Raw genomic sequence first — 20441 nt, forward strand, 5'->3', positions numbered from 1 at the left:
AATATTATCACTATATAAATTATATTTTTTTATATTTAAAATTTTTTCTCTTTTATTCAAAAAAATTTTCTCTCTACTAACCAACCATCCTATAGCCGGATCTAGCCGGGAAGCGCAAATCCAGCCAAAGGATCGACGCTTTCTCGGGGAGTCGACGGATCTGGTATTCCACAGCTAGATCCCACCACGAGGTGGTCGACCGATGTAAGGGAGCACCGTTGGCCAGTATGAGAAAGGAAAAGAGTTGAAAAGGAAGAAAGGCATTTTAAATATTTCATATTTAAGCATTAACGTCGTTTACACGTTTGGGACGAAGTGTCCATTTTAAAAACTAATAGACTTATGTGAAATTATTATCAAAATTTAAGGGGGTGAGGGTATTTTACTTTAAAAATATCAAATATATATATGAAAAACCTTCCAACATGGAGAGAAAAAAAATCACTTGGCAAACTGGATAAAAATCCATTATACAAGAAATAAACAAACTTACAAAATTGAATATCATAAATTTTTTTGCCAAAAACTTAAGATTCACAATAATTAAAATAATACGATAAATTTATCTTGTTAAAAATCTCCAAATTTACTCTCAAAACCACCCAATTATTGAATAAGCTTATCTCTCATTTACACTTTCTATGGAGTAAGAAAATCCTCTTTTTTTCATCACCTAGCCATACAGACTTTTAGGCCCTCAAAGCCTTGCAAATTTTGGCTTATATAAAGTTGGGAAGAAAAAAAAGAAATCCCTTTTTTTAATCAAATGACTTTAAAGGCTAATTAGTTATAGACCTTCGCTACACTGCACGAATTATTAATTAACATATAGTTTGAAAATTATTTTGTTTGTAGATTATTTTAAATAGTTAAATAATTTGATAATATATTTTAGTATGAAAGGAACAAATTGGTCATCTGCAGATAAAGTTATTTGATTATGAAGTAGCTATGAAATTGGTTAAGTAGGAGTTTACTACAATAATATCACATATGCTATCACTACATATCATGCTGTCAATTAATATTTTATGTAGTTATAAAGATAATTCATTACAAAATGTACAAAAAGTTATTTTATGTTCAGTGATGAACAACTAAACACTCATCTAACCAAAAAACAGGACGAACTTTGATATGTACAAACTATTTATGCGGAACTGTAGAGAAAGACATGAATTAGCCTCGAATCATGTTAGAACTTCTGAAAAATTGCAAAATTGGTTGGTGCTACACAAATGATGAGGCCGTAGATTACCTTGTTCAAAAAACTTTTACATGTGACACAATGAAAAAAGCACTTGTTTAGACTTTGCAAAGGAACATAATCTTCTTTAATTGCTGAGAAAACAGCAAAAGGCGATAGGAAGTTTAAATTTCATTGTTGAAACGCATGTCTTATAAGATCATTTCTTTTTTGCCATTGTGCATCGCCCATGAAACAATTAAAACAACTGATAATTCAAGTTAAAGAGTTATTTCTTCACCAAATTAAATAGTCAAATTTATTCCTACCCAGGATGTCTTGAAGAGTGTTTTAATTCTCATCTATTGATTTCAATTTTGTAGGTAACATCTTTACTTTTTGTGCTGTTCCTATCACTTATGTAAGTTATTTTAAACTTCTATAAGGATGAAATAAAGATCATAGGAGAAAAGCTTAATAGGAAAGGCTTATTTACCAATAAATAGTTAAATGTAACCAATGCATATAAACTGTTCCAGGTTCTTAAATATTGATAACTCTATTTCAAACTATCAAATTGCAACTCATTTTTCTATTCCATCATCATCTTTGATAATATCTGAAATCAGCCATCAACAAGTAAATTTATTTGTTGCCACTAAACAAAACAACAACAACCACAAATGATGATGAGTATCACACCTTTGATTGGCCACATCTTAACAATCTTGTCCATGCCACAACTTGCAATGCAATAAATATTTGAAGGATGAAAATCTTGCAATAGCCATCATAACCATCCGTTTTTGTTGGTAGAAAATATGGAAAGAGAAAAGTTGCAATTCTGCGCATAAAAACACAACAATCATTAACTCAATGTTGTCTGCACCTACCGCACTCAAAAATAAATAAACTTATCAACTTAAATATAGAAAGCATATTACAAAATGATAGAAAACATAATAGAATCAAAGAAAATATGAAAATATTGTTTAAACAAAACTATACTCATAGTTGCATTCTTTTTAACAAATTAAAAAGTAAAAGAGGGAAGGAAAAGAGAGGGAGTTACCACGACCATTAAAGGTAATGCATTTCATAACCCATGCACCAAATACTTTTCTATCACCTCTAGAAAATCTCTTTGCAATAGATCTTCTACCAGAAACTCATTTTTTTTCACATTAATTAGCAAAAAATCTAAAATAAACAAAAAGAAAAAAAGACAGAAAATGACAAAGAGAGAAGACGTCTTACCAATAATTACGGCATTCATCTTCCTTTCTCATTGTTCTGCTTAGAGCCAATTAAAGACCCAAAGAGAAATAGGGAAGCGATTTTGAAAAGTGCAGTATTTCATTTTCTACATTCAGATGAAAAGGCAAGAAATTTCCATATTTCTACAGTAAACGACAATTTAAAAAATTAAGATAGTGAAAATCAACAAAAAGAGGATCTATTAAATAAACACCTAAGTAGTCAACTTCCAAAACCCTAGCAATATGTTGAAGAACAAAATTACAGAATCCATTAATGAGAGGTTAAGGGAGATTAGGAAGAAAGTAGAAGAAAAGAACATTCAAGAAGTCTCTAGTGAATAGTTAAAAAGAGGGGAAAATGAAAAAAAAAATCAAGAAGAAAGGAGAAGAAGAGAACGAAAGCTTCTAAAGAAAGAAGAAGAGTAACACCTTAAAACACCCCCTCGTGTTTTAAAGAAAAAATTGAAAACACCCCTACCTTTTGTCCAAATTATCAAACTATATCGAGATCATATCTAAAAGCCCGAAATACCCTCTAAACATGTTAAAATACCAAGGACAAATATCAAGTATAGGGGGGATATGTAGGTAGGATTCATTATACTTTAGATAACAAACTAAATGGGAATAGACCCCATTATGGGTCACTAAGTCCTCATAAAAATAACAATTTGCCCCTCTAACCCCATTAAGAGGAGATTAATTACTCCACTCCTCACTTGGAGTCTATCTTGGCCTGCTTAATGTAGAGCTCGGAGCCTATCTGGACTTGCTTGGTGTAGAGCTCAAGCTTTTCCCTAGGAATCATCTTGGTTAACATATCAATAGTATTATTATCTATGTGAATCTTATTCAAATATATCATGTGATTCTCAAACACTAATTGCAAATGCATCATGTGATCCTCAATCACTAACTGCAACCAATGCTACCTCACATCTATATGCTTCATCCTAGCACAGTATATGGCATTCTTACTCAAACCCAAAGCACTTTGGTTGTCACAAAACACCACATAATACTACGTTTTACTTAACCCTAATTTAAGAAGGAAATGTTTCATCCAAAACATCGTTTTATCTACTTCAATCACTACAATATATTCAACTTCTATGGTCAACAAGGCAACACACTTTTGCAATATAAACTATCACAACTTCCCTTGCAAAAGTGAACAAATACCTTGAAGTAGATTTTCTACCATCAAGATCACTTACCATTTTTGTATCAAAGACCCATTTTAGAACTAGATCTAGAGTCTCAAAACTCAAGAACATATTTGAAGTACCTCTCAAGCATTTAAAGATCCAGTTAACAGAATTTTAGTGAACTTTTCCTAGATTAGAAAGAAATCTACTCATTATATCAATTGCATGAGCAATTGTAAGTCATGTACAAACCATAAGATACACCAATGAATCAACAATAAAAGAGTAAGGAATAGTTGACATCTTAAACTTTTCTTCTTTAGTCACTAAAAAAGAACTCTTATCGAGTTTAAAATGATTTACAAGAGGTGTGCTAACTGACTCATGTTGCATTTTGAATCTCTTAAGCATCTGCAAATCATAGCAGCATCTTGGCTCATAATCAATTTATTGTCAACATATAACAAGAGAATAGTAAAGTTGCTATCATAAAATTTTCTAACATACACAATAATTTTGCTGTTGTTCTATTATAGAAATGACTCACCATAAAATTAAACTTCTTATACCACTACCTTAAAGCTTGTTTCAAGTCATACAAGTTCTTCTTTAATTTGCAAACCATGTATTCTTTCTCTTTTACTTTAAAACCCCTCTAATTGATTCATATAAATCTCATATTACAAGTCATCATGCAAAAATACAATTTTTACATCAATTTGATCAATCTCAAGGTTCAAACTAGTTACTAATCTCTGTACAACTCGAATGGAACCTATATTCACTACTGAAGAAAAGATTTCATCAAAGTCAATGCCTTTTTTTTGGCTCAAGCCTTACACCACCAAATAAGCTTTGTACCTCACTAGCTTTTCATCATCATTTTTTAACTTGAACGCTCATTTGTTTTTCAATGGTCTCTTACCTTTTAGAAGCTCGATCAACACATTGGTGCCATTTTTTTTTTCAAGAATCCATTTCTTGTTGCATTGCTTCCAACCGACAATTCTTTTCTTTAATGAGACTGTAATTCTTGAAAGCTCTATAACTCCCCCTCATTAGTAACTAAAATATAATTAAAACTAGGATACCTAGTGGATAATTGATGCTCTTTGGTAGACTTTGTGTTCTCTTGCAAACAAGGTTGCCCCCTTGACTCAACACCCATTACATTTGGTTGTGCAATGTCATTATTAGCATTTGACTCACCACTAACTATGACTAGCTTATTTGTACTCCCAAGTTCTATTTCTTATGCATTTCCACCATTTGAGACTCTCCCAAGTGAAATCATTGTTAGGTATCTAGTCATCAAGCTCACAACAACCTGTGTAGACTTCACATTCTTATCAAAGTTTGCTATGGTATAACATATTTGCTACTAACCACCTTTTTCTTTTCATAACCTCTAATCAAATCCTTTATCATCATAACCAACAAACACACATAGAGTGATTTCACTATCAAGCTTCAAGCTAGACTCTTTAGGTACATGCATGAATGCTTTAAACCCAAAGACCTTCAAGTATGAGTATGAAATATTTTCTCATGAAATATTTTATTTTTACCAAATTATACTTATTTTATTTTTATATTACATAATTTCAATGTGATATTTTTATCATTTCATAAACAAAAAATCTAAAAAAAATAATTAATAAAATTATAATATATAAAAAATTATTAATTATATATATCGAATGTGGGACGGGGTGGTAGCTATGTTCCCTATCTCAACGGAGAATTTAATTTTCCTCCATCCTCGGCCATGTCTTTTAATTTTAATATCTAAACTCGCCCCTTGTTAAGGTGGAGAATCGAATTTCGAGTTTAGGTAAAATAAACATATCTAATCTTGACACACGTGCTTGGAATTTTAAAAATTAAAACAAATTTTATCAACTAAATTATGCAATTATTCCCTATACTCTATAAAAAAAATATGAATTTAGTCCCTATATAATAATTTGTGTAAATTGAGTCTCTATACTTTTCTAATTTATTAATTTCAATCTAAACACTAACCGCGTTAAATTTTTCACCATTAAGTATGCTGAGGTGGTGTTTTGACCAAGTTGACATTATAGACATCTCATTTTGTCCTGCATGTTTTGTCAATTAAATTTTTCGTATTTTTTCGCACGAACAAAGAATGTGACAATGTCCTTGCATTCAAATGTGCTTTTGCATTTGACAGAAAGGATGAAGTTAACAACGATAGAGCAGTTTGATGGAAACAATATTACTACAACCATGGAGGTTGTCGTTAATCTTCCCACGAGTAGTGTTGAAATGGTGGAGATTGAGAATGATGATCCTCGGCAGCCATAAAATTATTTATTGTATCATTTTAATGGATATAAATATTTTGGTTGTGGAATTGTCAAGGTGCAAAAGATAGGCATTTTGTCCGGGTGTTAAAGGATTTTGTAAAGCAACATAAATTGTTAATTATTGTATTAGTAGAACCTAGAATAAGTGGGGTAGAGATAGATTCAGTTATTCGTACCCTTAATTTCGATAGGTCTTGTAAAACCCGACCCTATAAACATATGTCATGACATACATGCACTGAGTAGCATGTTATTACGCTAAGAAAGTTTCTAAGAATAGACGAAATCCGGTATTGTACCTAACGGTACACTTGAGTTGATTTAACCTCGAACTAGTTCAAATAGGAATCGTTGGATGAAATTTAATATTTTACAGTCCAGGAATGACTAAAAATGATTGTTCGAAGTTCGAGAGTTCATTTGGGAAAAAATTAAAAATTTTGATATTTAGGGGTAAAATCGTCATTTTACCACCTAAGATAATAATTTGATCATGGAGTGAAATTTTTGACCAAGATTAACTATTTGGAGTATAATTTAATGATAGGAAGTGAAAATTTTCAATTCTGGCAATTTTCGGAACATAGGGGCAAAATGATAATTTTGTCACCCCGGGGTAAAAACCATAATTTCACCACCCAAAACTTGTCAAAATCATAGGATTTATTTATTTTTGGTATGAATAACTATGGTATTTTAAGTGGTGAAAAATTGAAGTTTAAAGGATGAAATTTAAAAAAATGGCCAATGGAAAAGTGACACATGGCACTTTTTAATGATTTAATATTATTTTAATGAAAAGTCAGCCTATTTAAACCCCACATCAGGTGATGGCCGGCCATAAGGAGAGAACAATAGAGAAAATAAAGAGGAAAGGAAGAAAAGAGAAAAACCAAAGGAAAACTAGAAAATTCAAAGGAGAAATCGCGTTTTTCGTCCGTTTACGAGTCTAACGGTAAGATTTTTCGACTTTAACTTGATTTCTACCTTTTCTATGCCTTTATTTCCATTTAGCATGCTTGAGGAGAGAGATCAAAAAGTGAAACCAAGGGATGGCCGAAATTCAATGGGGAGGATTTTTGAATTTTTAGGTTTTGATTGGTAGTTTTAGTTAGTTAAATGTGTATAGAAATCAAATTGGGCAAGAAAGCATGAAATTTTCACAATATCCACCCTTGGCTGAATGTTCAATGATGTACAATGATGATGAACTGATTTTTATTTTAAGAGAAATGAAGAGAAAATAATGAAAAATGGTTAAATGTGATAGAAAAACAAAGTGAAAGATTTACCCAATTAATGTCCCATTTTTGACCGAATTTTCCAAGGAGGAAAGTGAGCTAATTTTGGTGATTTTAGTGAGTTATTGGCTGATATTTAATGGTTAGAAATGTTGGAGAGAAAATGGGACAATTTAGAGCTAAAATGGAGCGCGTTAGCAATTTATCGGGTGAAGTGTCAAAAATAGGTTAATACCGCGTTTAAGCCGTTTTAGGCTATTGCATCTCATACCATGCATTAGTATAGGATTTAAGTCAATTATATAGTAATTTAGCATCAATGTGGTAAATTGTGAAATTTTTGCAATGTGTCCAAGAAGAGAGCCTTCCGGTAAAGGCAAGGAAGTCGTACCTGACGAACAGTGATCGGAGCACCTAGAAAGCATTTAGTTTGTACAAATGGTGAGTAAACCTATTATTATTGTAAATTATCTAGAGTTTATTTTTAAATGCTCTGTATGTATTTTATGAAACGAAAATGAGATTAAAATGAGATTTTTGATGTTTTAGAAATAAATGTGACAAATAAATATATTGTCTTGATTTTCTGAAATAAGAAACTTTTGATCATAAAATTGAGTAATTGGAGGTTGCCAATTGTTTTGAAAAATATATTTTCCTATGAATGGCTTATGATATATGAGTATATGTGGCTATATTTTATAATTACATTGGGAATTTATGTAAGCTGTCTTTTACTATGCAGGCTTGGTAAATAAATAAAAATCACGTTATACTGTCGAAATTTTATTAAAATTGGTGGGTTTAGTCACTGCAGTGACGGGTTTTCGTGAACTGCCTATTAGAGGAGTACAGTAAACCCAGTTACATAGTTACTCCGGTTGTAGAGGCGATGAGGGCAACTCCCAAGTAATGTTAAAGCTCACTTCACGTAGAACCCCCACGTGAATGTGTAACTCGGCCAACGCCAAGGAACGGCTTGTTTTCAAAACTAACATGTATTTAACATATAAATACCTTAACAACCTTGACGGATTCGGTTAGATACCTCGGCCAAGGTATCCTCGAGGACTAGTTTTGTCTTGAGCCCTATTTTTAATAAAAGTTATAAGCCTTAACAACTGTTTTGGTAAATTACAAATATTTTATGATTTAAGAAATAAATTAAAAACCTTATGAAATGGTTTGTGATTTGTTGTTTAAACTTGCCTCCATGTTACTCGCCTTTAGATATTTATGATAATGTCTATTTACTCATTGGGATTGTAAAATCTCACCCACCTCCTTTCCAAATATTTCAGGCCTGTGGTAGCTTGTAGATACCCGATTTTGTTGAGGATTCTAGTTGACCCCTCTATCACCCAGACAGTAGGTTACTATCACCAACACTTGGTGTATTTATGGGCCACTTGTCATTGTAATTATTATTGTACATTATAACTTTGTAAATTATTGTATGTATGAATTTCTTTTACTTCTAAGTTACAAAAGATTACTTACACGTGTTTCTATAAATATTGTTTTATATAAAAATACTATATTTTTGTCTTTTAATTTATTTGAGCCAGAAACAACTGAAAATTATTTAAAACTGATATGTAAGCCTTGAGGGGTTCCGATTGGTATTTCGGATAATGAGTATCAATCGGGACGTCGCGACGGTTGTCATGAGCCCGAGGAAAGTTCCGGGTCATGACAGGTCTCATAAAGTTGAGGCATTGGGTTTCTCAAGAGGAATCTGGATCTTATGGCAATAAGGTATTCAGCTCTTGGTTATTTAAAACCATTCACAGTGCATACATTTGGCAGTAGAGTATTTTGCAAGCTCTATCTAGTACCTAACAATAGTATATGGACATCCAAATCCATTTATTAGACAAATATTGTGGGAAGAGCTTTCCAACTTTGCATGAAATTTTGACAAGCCATGGTTAGTAGTAGGTGACTTTAACGTATTCCTCTTTTCTCATGAAAAGCAAGGGGGGATCACAAAAAGGTAGTAGACCTTGTTTCAAATTTCAACATTTTATAAATCAATTTAACTTGATTGATCTTAGTTATAAAGGCTCGAAATTCAGATGGAGGAAAGGTCTTCTTTTTGAACGTCTTGACAGAACTTTATGTAATATGGAGTGGCACCTATTATTTAATGAAGTGGTTGTCCAGCATATGCCCTGAATACATTCTGACCATAGGCCACTAGTACTTCGCTTGCAGAACATCGTAACGTTCAGGTCCCTACAGGCTTTCATTTTTAAGCAGCATGGCTTGCACATAAAGAATCTCGTAATTTGGTACAGCAGGCGTTGGGAAATTCTGGTGATTTAGAAGCTGAAATGGGATCCTTTGCAGAGAAATCGAGTTGCTAGAATAATGAGGTTTCTGGTAACATCTTTCACAAAAAGAAAAAATTATTAGCAAGACTGCAAGAGGTAGAGAAAGCTCTAGAAGCTCATCCAAATAGACATCTCAAGGAGGTGGATTATGGGTTATAGGTTGAATATGAAAATGAACTCCATCAAGAAGAAATTGTTTGGATGCCAAAAGGCAAAAACGGATTGGATTATGATGGGAGATGGAAATATAAAATACTTCCATCTTCAGGCAACCCGAAAAAGGAACAAATTAAAGATACTACACCTCAAAAATTCCAATGGTGAATGGTGTCACAATCAAGATTCTCTAAAATCCCAAGCTGTGGTGTTCTTCCAGAATCTATATTCTAAAGAAAATGATGTGGTTCTGGCTTATCCCATCAAAGATATGTTTCCTGCTCTTCATGCTCCAAATTATTCAAACTTAATCAAACCAATTGAAAGAAAGGAAGTTCATGTTGCCTTATTTGAAATGAAGCCGTTCAAGGCCCATGGAATTGATGGATTCCATGCTTTATTTTTTCAATCACAGTGGTCTGTAGTTAGACAAGATTTAATCAAATACATATTGAATATTTTGAAGGAGGAAATATTAGGGCTAGGATGTGTCAATCTTTCGTTACTCTCATTCCAAAGGTGCCAACCCCAGAATTCATATCACAATTTCGACCAATCAATTTACTTCCAATTATTTTTAAAGTGCTGATGAAAGTAATAACTAATAGATTAAAGCCAATCATGAGTTCCATTGTAGACAGAACGTTGTCAAGTTTCATCTTGGGATGGAAAATTACAATAATATGCTTGTAGCATAGAAAGTGATGCATTCTTTTAGGCGAAAGCAAAGAAGCAAAGGGTGGATGATGTTAAAAATAGATCTAGAGAAGGCTTATGACAAGTTTAGATGGAAATTTATCTATGATACATTAATAGATGCTAGCATTCCTACCAAGATTGTATATGTTCTTATTCACAGTTGGAAGTGTAGCAGTGCAAAACTCTTATGGAATGGTTCCCAAACCGAATCTTTTATAAGGAAACTTTGAGAGAAGACAAATATTTGTTGAATTATAACAGAGCAAACGATGACATATGATGCTCTGATATGGAGTAAAAAACTGATAAAACAGAGAAGGATTAGCTGAAGGTGCTACACTACTTTCATTCAGCTATAAGCAAAATATTTATACAAATTATATAAGCTTAACAACTATTAACACAAGAGACAAGTGTTAAGCTGCATCAAAGGCTAAGCATGCAAAATGACACATCATAAACACCTGTGCAAAACACTCAACAACCAGTACAACGAAGCAAAGCCATAACAGATAAAATGATAAAGTCAACGCATGCTTCAGCTCCAACACTCCTCCTTGAAGTTTGCATTGACAACTTTTAACTTTGCCTTCAAGTCTGCAAATCTGGATGTAGGCAGAATCTTTGTGAAAATATCTGCGAGCTGATTTACTGAGGGACAATGTTCAAGAACAATCTCACCACCATTTTCAGCTTCTCTGATTGCATGAAATTTCACCTTTATATGCTTTGTTTTCCCATGAAACATTGGATTTTTAGTGACAGCAATTGTAGACTTACTATCAATTAGAATACTAGTGGGAGTTATTTGCTCAAAGGTTAAATACTTTAGAACTTTTCTCAATCAGACTGCCTGATTCATTGCTGCATTAGCAGCAATATACTCAGCTTCTGTTGATGACTGTGCAACTACAGGCTGCTTATGTGAATTCCAGGAAAAAACTCCATTGCCTAATGAGAAAACATATCCTGAAGTGCTTCTAGAATCTTCAACACTCCCTGCCCAGTCACTGTCAAAATATCCAACCAATTTGATTTCACACATTCTGTTAAAGAACAAGCCATGATGTACGCTGCCTCGTAAGTATTTAAGTATACGTCTGGCAGCTGCAAGGTGAACATTGGTAGGTTCTTTCATAAATCTTGACAGTAAACTAGTGGAATACATCGGTTTAGGTCGAGTATAGCCAATATAGAGCAAGCTTCCAATCAGACTTCTATAGCTGGTGGCATCTTCAAGTTTTGAACCATCCCCTACTATCAGCTTTTGATTCACAACTAATGGTGTTGAGACAGGATTGCAGCTACTCAAATGAAACCTGTTCAGAATGGTTTGAATGTAATTTCCTTGAGATAGAAAAATGCCTTTGTCTATTTGACAAATTTCCATTCCAAGGAAATAGTTCATCAAGCCTAGGTCAGACATCTCAAACTTCTTCTCCATCTTGGATTTGAATCTGTTAATTGCTATTATATTACAGCCTGTGATCATCAAATCATCACCATAAAGAGAGACAATCACTTGAGCTTGATTTTTGTGTTTGAGCACATATAAAGTAGCTTCATTAAAGCTCTTTTCAAATCCAAGGCTTATTAAATAAGAATCAATCTTACAATTCCATGTACGAGGAACTTGTTTAAGGCCATAAAGGGCTTTGTGCAGCCTGTAAACTTTATCAGGATTGGATTCATCCTTAAATCCTTCTGGCTGCTCAACATAAACCTCCTCCTTCAATGTGCCATTCAGAAAAGCCGATTTCACATCAAAGTGGTATACCTTCCAACCCAATGCAGCTGAAATAGCCAATGATAATCGAATAGTCTCATATCGAGCTACTGGAGCAAAGGTATGCATGAAGTCAATGCTTGGAAGCTGAGAATATCCCTTAGCAACGAGTCTTGCCTTGCATTTGTTCAAAGTTCCATCAGAATTAAACTTCTGAAAATCCACTTAACTCCTATTACATGTTACTTCTGAGGTCTGTCAACAATTGTCCAGGTGTTGTTGTGATTGATTGCATTAATCTCTTCTTGCATAGCAGCTTTCCACTCTTCTGACTCTGCTGCTGCTTGGTATGAATCTGGCTCAGATATGGCTAGCAGACTTCTATGATAAACATCAACAAAACTACAGGTACCTCTAACAGCATAGTGCTCATCATCATCATCTGCATCAGCAGTAAACTCTGAAGAATCTATTCTATCTTCATTTGGTTCAAGCAGCTCAATTCTGAATGGAGCTTTTAATGTCTCTGACTCAGATGAATCCCAACTCCATTTAGCAATTTCATCAAAAATAACATTCCTAGATACAATAACTTTATCAGAATTCACAAGATACAGCTTGTATCCTTTTGATTGCTCACTGTATCCTATAAATACTGCAGGTTCAGACCTGTGATCAAGCTTTCCTCTAAAATTCTCTAGAATTTGATGGTAACACAAACTCCCAAAAATTCTAAGGTGACTAATAGAAGGTCGTTTATTGTACCAGACTTCATATGAGGTCAATCTTGTCAAAGCTTTAGTTGGTAATCTATTCAATAGATACATTGTAGTATTGCATGCCTCTACCCATAACTTCTTTGAAAGGCTTTTCTCAAATAAAAGGCATCTTGCCATATCTAGTATGGATCTATTTTTCCTCTCACTCACTCCATTCTGCTGAGGAGAGTAGGGTACGGTTAGTTTATGATTAATGCCCTCTGCCTAGAGAAATCCTTCCAACTGTTGGGAAGTATACTCACCACCATTGTTTGATCTGAGACATTTCAGCTTATGGCCTAATTCTTTCTCAACTTTGGCTTTAAACAACATAAACTTATCAAAGGCATTTGACTTGGATTTAAGAAAATAAATCCAAGTATATCTGGTATAATCATCAATAAAAATTATAAAATATCTGTTACCAGACAGTGATTGATGAAACATAGGCCCCGCAACATCAGAATGCACCAATTCGAGCTTGTTTCTTGCTCTCTGTGGGGTATCAATTGGGAAAGGTTTTCTACTTTGTTTGCCAAGTTTACAAACATCACAAATTGAAGTTGACTGATTGAACTTTGGTAAACTATCCACAAGGTTCTGAGATTGCAACAGAGACATGTAATTATAATTACAATGACCTAATCTTCTATGCCAAAGTGATGAAGAATCAACACTGGTGCTGCTAACTTGCATACAAACTTCAGTTAGATTGACATGAAAACATCTATTTTTCATTTGAACATTCATCACCAGATGAGTCATAAATAGTGCAAACACCATTTTTAAATACCAGTTCATAATTGTTTTCTAACATTTGTCCTACACTAAGTAGGTTTTGTACTATGCCTGGTATTAACAGAACATCATGGACATACCTCAGGCCTGAAGATGTGTGAATGCCAACTGTGCCTCTCCCCACAGCATCAAGATAAACACCATTCCCTATTTTTACCTTAGACTTGTAATTTGTATCCAGATCTGTAAATAAGGTTGGATTTGATGTCACATGGTTTGAACTTCCACTGTCCATAAGCCACTGCTTATCATCAATTTGCTTGCCTTTGGTAGCCATGAACAGCTGATTTTTCGATGTTTCAATCTTCTTAACAACATTTGAAACTTCTTCTTTATTTTCAGGTCTATTCTTACAAACCTTTTCGACATGACCAAGCAGTTTGCAAGCCTTGCACCTTACATTTGGCCTAAAGCAGCAATATGATTCTAAGTGACTCCTTTTCTTACAAAAAGAGCAAACTGAAAATTTTGTTTTCCTGTTTTGAACCCTTTTACCGTGAGTACTTCCCTTCTCTTTAACTTCACTTAAATTTTTCTTGGTTGATGCCTCTGCATGTGCCTTGCCTTTCATCCAGACAGTCAAGGCAAAATCAAACTTATCATTCTTCCTTGCAATCCTCTTCTATTCATCAACTTCAAGAATGTTTACCAAATCAGATATAGAAAGCTGAGAGATATCCCTTACCTGTGCAAGAGATGACACTGTTGCATCAAATCTTTCAAGTAAGCTTATAAGTATCTTCTCTACAACTTTAGCATCAGACAAGTTCTCCCCCAGCAATCGAATTTGGTTGACCACCTTCATCACAGCATCAATAAACTCTTGCACATTTTGACTATCTTTCATCCTCAACAATTCATATTGCTTCCTCAGATTCTGAAGCCGAATCTCCTTGTTTCTAGCAAATCCTAGAAATTCTTCTTCAAGCTTATCTCAAGCTTGTTTTGTTGTCTCACAACTCATGATGTGACTGAAGACAGACTCAGTAACAGCTGAGTGTATAAAGGACAAAGCCCTGTATTTCTTTGCTATATCCTCTTCATATTGCTTCACTTGTGCGAGTGTAGCATTGTCTCTTAGCACTGGTTTTGGTATGTCGTTTTCAACCGCATTTCACAAATTTACTCCCCTGAGGAATGCTTTCATTCTGATGGCCCACACAGGATAGTTGAAACCATCAAAAATGGGTGTTGTTTGTTGTGTGACAGTAGAGGTTGACATTGTGCTAAAGAATGAACTTTTGATAAATAAAAGGAGGCTTTAGCAGGCACAAGGACCGATTGTCTGCTTCGATACCATGTAAGGAAACTTTGAGAGAAGACAAATATTTGTTGAATTATAACAGAGCAAACGATGACATATGATGCTCTCATATGGAGTAAAAAACTGATAAAACAGAGAAGGATTAGCTGAAGGTTCTACACTACTTTCATTCAGCTATAAGCAAAATATTTATACAAATTATATAAGCTTAACCGCTGTTAACACAAGAGACAAGTGTTAAGCTGCATCAAAGGCTAAGCATGCAAAATGACACATCATAAACACCTGTGCAAAACACTCAACAACCAGTACAACGAAGCAAAGCCATAACAGACAAAATGATAAAGTCAATGCATGCTTCAGCTTTAACATCCTTCATACCATTTCAAGGTGTCAAACAAGGTAACCCACTATTACCATATTTATTTGTCTTATGTATGGAGAGACTTTCGCATGGAATCAAATCTGCAGTCTCTCAAGGGCACTAGAAACTAGTCAAATTAAGTCCAAGATGTCCACCTTTAACCCACTTGTTTTTTGTAGATACTCTCATTTTGTTTGCAGAAGCTTCTGTCTCCCAAATGGAAGTTATAAAAGGTGTTTTAGCATATTTTTATGCTTGCTTAGGCAAGAAGGTAAGCATGGAAGAGGCTACCTTTTGTTGTTCAAAGAATGTCAATAGCAGAAGTATCAATGAGATCAAAATGTGCTCAAACTTTATCTATTCAGAAGATTTGGGACAATACCTTGGGGTGCCACTGATTAACAGTAGAAAGGGGATAAATAACTTCAGCTATTTGGTAGATAAAGTGCAGAGTAGATTAAGCTCTTGGAAGGCTTCTTCTCTACCTTTTGCTGGTAGACTTACTTTGGTAAAATCTGTTTTGACAACCATCCCCTACTATACTATGCAAATGGTCTCTTTGCCAATTGATATTTGTAAGAAAATATAAGGCTTATGTAAGACCTTTCTTTGGGGGGGGTGGTGATGTTGATAACAGAAAAGTCCGTTTGATTTGTTGGCTAGATTTATGCAAACCTCACCAAGAAGGAGGGATGGGCATTCGACGTCTTAAATTAATGAATGACGCTTTCCTTCTGAAAATAATTTGGCAACCGTTAACCAGGCCGGAAGCTTTATGGGTATAGGTGTTAAAAGGTAAATATAATTTTGAAGTGGATAGGCATCCCAGGAATATTCATCGGCAAGGTGCTTTGGCATTGTAAGTGTCGCTAAGCAGGCTTTGTTAGGCATTTAATGTCAACATACAATGGGCACTTAGAGATGGGGTTACTATCAGATTCTAGACAGATATTCAACACTACTAACTAATGGAAATCAGTTAAATAAGCATGAAGTGAAAGTTGTCCAGGTTCGTGAATTCTCAGCACCAAATGGAGAATATAATCAGGATAAGCTACTGGAGCATGTGCCAAAGGATGTAGCCAGAAAGATCGTGGTGTCCATACCTCTTTCATTAACTCCCAGTCCTGACGAACTGTATTGGGCCCTCACTTCATCAGGTGACCATACAGTAGCTTCAGCCTATGAATATTTGCGAACACAGTCAACAAATGAAGCTGTACAAACAAGTGGAGTGTGAAACATTACTTGGAAATGGCATGGTCCCCAAAGAATCAAAATGTCTCTACTCCACTACCTGCATGGACAAATTCTCATTAATAAGGAACAACAACACAGAAGAATGATTAATAATCCGAATTGCTTCTAGTGTGGCTGTGGGGAAGAATCAATTCTTCACTTATTAAGGGATTGCTCAGTTGCAAACATAATTTGGATGAAAGTCATCCCACAGAGCAAGTGGGACCATTTCTTAACTCTTCCATTGTCAACATGGTAAGTGAGGAACTTAAAAACCAGCAGCAATTAGCTTTTGACAACTCTTGGTCAATTGTTTTTAAGACCATATGTTGGTATACATGGAAGTGGCAGAAATTACATATTTTCGAAGGCAAGATACAACCTGTGGAAAGCAAGTTAAATGTGATTCCTACCATGGTAGTTTCCATTACCGCTACTTTTTCTTTGCCGGAGAGCATAAATTCTTTAAGTTCCAAGAAGGAGGAGGTTTTTATTGGTTGGAACCCACCGATAATAGGTTGGTCTGCATTAAACTCTGATGGGGCACACTGCTGCAGCGGGATGTGCAATATCGGATTCCGATGGACATTGGTTAAGGGGATTTACGGTGAAGCTTGATAGCTATTCTGCCTATCAAGCAAAACTGTGGCAGTATATATATCACAGTCTTAAACTTGCATGGGAATTGGGCTTCAGAAGGATCTGGCTTCAAGTTGATAATAGGATGGTGGTTAATGCTATCACTACACCGTCATCACGTCCTTATGCAAATTCAGATTTACTCCAAGTCATCAGAACCTTCTTACAACGGCAATGGGAGGTTAAAATTTTGCACATTTATCAAGAAGGGAATATGATTGCTGATCATGTGGCGAACATAGGTTTTACCTTAGAAGAAGTCAAATCAATTTATTCTCGTCCTTCAGTTGAAGTTAGGAGATTAAAGGTGTATGACATGATAAGGGTTTGTTTTCTTAGAATGGTTTGATCTTAATAAAATTTCCTCTTAAAAAAAGAAAAAAAATTATACGGGAAAAAAAGAAAACAATACAAAATAAAAAAATAAAAACAAGATAATGTTAAAAAGAGTTCCTATCTGATCATCTTTTAAAAAAAAAAAAACAAGTTAAATTCAGTGAAAATTTAAGGAAAAAAATTTTAAACAAATTCGACTAAAATGGTTCCATAAAGACCCATCCATCAATAATAAAAAAACACACATCAAGTATCAAAGCCAAGGATACATGATTACAAGTAGAAGATACTGATAAAACTATCAAGCAAAATAAAAAACAAAAATCAAGCAAAATAGAGAGAGCAATCGGCAAGGTGAAAGAAAGTTTTTTTTTTTTTTTTGTTTTCTTTTGGATCTTTAAGCCTAAGGTAAGCTTTAGTTTCCTTTTTTTAGTTTTCCTTTTGATACTTACTTGTTTTCTTCTGATATTTTAATCAACTTAATGATAAATTGATAATTTCTTTGGTTACGATATCTTTATTGTTCTATATTTTAGATTATTTTAGTTTCTTTGTCATATATAGTAAAACATTTATGATTTAACATTTGATAAATTAATAATTTCAATTAAATAATATTTTTAATTGGTCCTGCCTAGGGATCAACATAGTAAATTAATATTTCGCTAAATTATAAGAGAATATATTTAAAAAAACACTTAATATATAAATTAATAATCTCCTTATACATCAAAATTATATATATATATATATATATATATATATATATATATATATATATATGTATGACTCAATATGATTATAATGTTACTTGTTTTTTCTTAAAATTGATGTCTCATTGGACCTCATCTATAACTTTTCTTAATGCATTAAGAAGTTCTGATGTAGTGTTCTCGTATTATAAGAGAAAATTATGTAATATGATTATTGCTTTAAGTGCATCTTTGCGTGAGACAAGCTCTAGTACAAAACTATCATTTTCAACTTCATCTTCTTTTCTTATAATGTTTTCAATAAATTTCTCGTCACGAATAATAATAATTCGTAATTCAATAATTTGGTAACATTCGTATAATCATAATATACAATACATGTATTAAGTTCAATGTTTTGAAAAAAATAAAAAATATCTTGATAAATTAATTTTTTTATTAACTAATATATAAATTAATAAATTATTAATTTATTGATCAAATAATCTCTCGATTAATTAATAAATTTCATAATCTCAAGAGTATTAATTTATAGAGATTTTTAAATATCTTTGTTCTAGGATTATAGAAGACATAAATTGTAATTAATAATAATGGTAAATAAGCCAACCTAAATGTGTTTATGTCATAAAATATCTATTTAATTTGTGCAAATCATCATGCCAAAAGGGATGGCTCATTGGGAATTTCTAAGTGAGGAAATTTTCCAAAATTATGCTAAAAGATTAGAGATTTTGGAAATTTTCCATACAAAAGATTTACATAAATATTAATAGCAGAGATAATTAAATAAATGGATAAAAATATAAGACACAAATAAATAAATAAATTTCAATGATAGAATATCAATGATGCCAAAAGTGATGACTTCTTGGAATTTATAGGTGAGAAAATCTTTCAAAATTATGTCATAAGAGTTGGAGGTTTTGGAAAATTTTGGTTACCAAAGAATTTTTATTTGTTTCAAAGTAAAATAAATTAACAAAGTCAATAAAATAATAAAGTAGAAAACAGGTCAAGGAAATAAAATTGAATATTGAGCTAAATATATTTAGTAAGGTTAAAAGATGACGCATAACTAATTAGGTAACAACCAAATGGGTGTTTCCTCACACATAAATGAACTTCTGGATCTAAATATGTTTCCATATATTGAACCTATTCTTTTTAATGAACTTAAATCAAATGTAAGACCTCATTAGCAAAAAGACAGATATATCTTAGTGGTTAATCGCACCTAAACCAAAAACATTAATGACAACAATTCTTAAGTCAAACAGTTGAATTTCATGACTCACAAGTTATGATGTGACATTTTTTTACTGATATGGCATTGATTATGTGTTAAAATAGCATTTATCATACTAACATGGCATTGATTGGATTAGTAACAATTTATGTTGACATGACACTTATTAACGAGGCCAAAAACTATTAACATGACATTTGTTGACATGACTATTAATGGATGATCATATGAACAAATAAAATAAAAAATAAAAAAAAATAATTATAATATTTATCTCACGATTTTTCAAAATGAATATAAAAATAAAATAATTATGAAAATAATATAAAAATAAAATTTTGAATTATTAGAATTGAGTTTGATAAAATAATGAAAATTTAGAAGATGAAAATAGATAGTAATTAGTTTGTTTTAGTCAAACCATACAATGCACCCAGATGTGTGTAGATATGGAAATACTTACAAATCTTTGATTTTGTTTCCATAGCAAGTAGGAATATGAATGGAAAGGCCAGACTACCTTATTTGTTTATTTCTTTTTTTAAAAAAATTAACTCTAAATTTCGTATATAAATTCAAATTAAATTTTTTAAACAAAAATAAAACAAATATTAAAAAAAAAGTAAAATACTCACACTCTCTAAGTTTTACTAGATCTGGTGTTCCCTTGGGAGTCTCAATGTGCACCCGAGAGTAGCACCGGTGCTTCCTTAAAGAGCTCGATTGGGGCTCTCCAAAGGAGCTTCAATGCTCCTCGTCTGGGGAGGTTTTTTTAAATTAATAAAATTATATAATAGTAATTTTAAAAATTAATCAATGGTAAAATTATCTTTTTATCTTTGTCACGTCATCCAATTGATAAAAACATTAACAATTGACTAACAACTAGACTTAAGTGTTCAATGAGAAAAAAAAATTTTAAGTGGAATATTTATTTTAAAAACTAATAGATCTCTTTGTAATCTCGACTAAAACTTAAAAAAATAAGGGTATTTAA

Source organism: Theobroma cacao, chromosome 4, assembly GCF_053813885.1.
Source record: "Theobroma cacao isolate CCN51 chromosome 4, ASM5381388v1, whole genome shotgun sequence".
NCBI lineage: Eukaryota > Viridiplantae > Streptophyta > Magnoliopsida > Malvales > Malvaceae > Theobroma > Theobroma cacao.